The sequence below is a fragment of the Corylus avellana genome, chromosome ca3 (genome assembly GCF_901000735.1).
Source record: "Corylus avellana chromosome ca3, CavTom2PMs-1.0".
Classification (NCBI taxonomy): domain Eukaryota; kingdom Viridiplantae; phylum Streptophyta; class Magnoliopsida; order Fagales; family Betulaceae; genus Corylus; species Corylus avellana.
The window spans coordinates 21,411,646-21,413,701 of record NC_081543.1 but is presented as its reverse complement, the minus strand read 5'-3'; positions in this window follow the sequence as shown (position 1 = coordinate 21,413,701).

The window sequence follows — 2,056 nt, the reverse complement described above, 5'->3', positions numbered from 1 at the left end:
TCCCCTTGGGTAACTTGGCATAGGTCCACCCTTGTTAACTGAAGGGAACCATCCAAGAGCCCTAGCCAAAGGGCCTCCCATCGAGGGGCAAAGTAACCGACGAGGCATATATTTGGAGACTCTACAATGTAAAAAAAGGCACACCTTCTTGCTTATTTAGGACTTGGGATTCAAGAAGGAAAGGTCGATCCTATAAGGAAGTAGGGCTGGGCACTAGTCGGATCGGGGAAGGTATTGGGGATACCCGCTACCCAACCCGCATGTTGCGGGTAGTAAAATCTAGACCGAGACTCGACTAAAATGAGTAATATACGTAGGATCTCGGGTGTTGCGGGGTAGGGTGGAGCGAGGCGGGTGTTGCACGTTTGAGTAGTTTTGTCTTGACTCTTGGTTCCCATTCATGAAAGAGGTCTAGAGAAAAAAAAAAAAAAAAAAAAACCTTGATCGTGGTCTGTGGAGGAGGTGGGAGCGGTGCAGCAGTGAGGCAGACGAGAGACAAAAAGAGAGAGTCGCTAATGAGAGAGAGAGAGAGAGAGAGAGAGAGAGAGAACAGACCAGAAAGAGGTGAGAGAGAGAAGACGAGAGAGAGAGAGAGAGAGAGAGGCTGAAGAAATTATTAGGGTTAGGTTTTTTTTATTTTATACTCAAGCGGGGCGGGGCGGGTACCTGTGGTCCCAAATTTTTTTAACCTGAAACCCGCCCCGCCCCACACGGGTTGGAAGAAATCCAACCCATTTTCACAAAAAAAAGGGGGGGAAACTTCACTTAACCCCCCAAACTTTCGCGCTTTTTGCAGACACCCCTCATTGTTCAAAAACTCTCACTTTCATGTATCAAAGTTTTAGTTTTGTTCACTTTGCCCCTTCTATTAGGATTTTCTGTGAAATCCTAACGGAAGGGGTCGCACATGCCGCGCATGTGGGGAAAACTTATTGAAAGCCCCGTTTTACCCCTGAAACTTTATTGAAGTCTCTTCTTTCTTTCCCTGCTTCTTCACCATTTAATCATCTGCTTCTTCTTCTTTCGTTCATAACCACGTACCGAAAGCCCCACTTTTCTTTTTCTTCTTCTTCGGGCAGCCCCTCTTTTCTTGTTCTTCTTCTTCGTACTGACCATTTTATCATTCTGCTTTGTTATACCCATTTGATACCCACTATGGATCAAGCCAACAATGAAGTTAGTGAAGTCATTGATGCAAGAACAGGAACCAATAATCCAATGTGCAAATGTGGGAGGAGATCACGCATCTTAACAGCATTCACGCTACCGAATTTCGGTAAAAGGTTTTATACATGTGCAAATTATATGGTAAGATTTATTTTGGCATTTTTTCTCGCAACCCAGCTCTTGATCTTATTTTTTCTCGTAACTATGGGCTATTTTATTTGCTTTGGGTATTTTTATTCGGTTGGGGATGGTACGGTTTTAGTTGTGTATTTGCTGAAATTTGTTTGCTTAGCCGAAAATGTGGGCAAAATGTTTTGCTGAAATTTGTTTGCTTGGCTGGGTATTTGCTAGGGGTGCAAAGGTGGGCGGTTTTTCGCTAACCGTTATAACCGCTAACCGCCTAATCGCCTAACCGCTTAACCGCATTAACCACTAACCGCCTAACCACTATAACCGCCTAGCAGTTAGCGGTTAGCGGTTATTGGGTCTACTAACCGTAACCGCTACCCTCTAACCGCCTTTTTATACATATAACATAATCACTTGATCATTAAATCACAATTTTTTTTAAAAATAATTAAATCACAATTTGAGTATTAATATATTATCACTATAATTTATATGATTATATCACATGATCAATTGATCATTAAATCATTTGATTATATAATAATAAATTATACATATATAATATGACATAAATTATAAGTATACTAATTCATACTAATATAACAATTAAGTACCTAGAAATTTAGTTCCAATGCATGTTATAAACTTATAAGTCTATATATGTTATACATTATAATTAAACATATATGCTTATGAAAAATATAAATATATAAGATCAAATATTTAATCATATGATTCAATGACAATTCAAATACTTTAT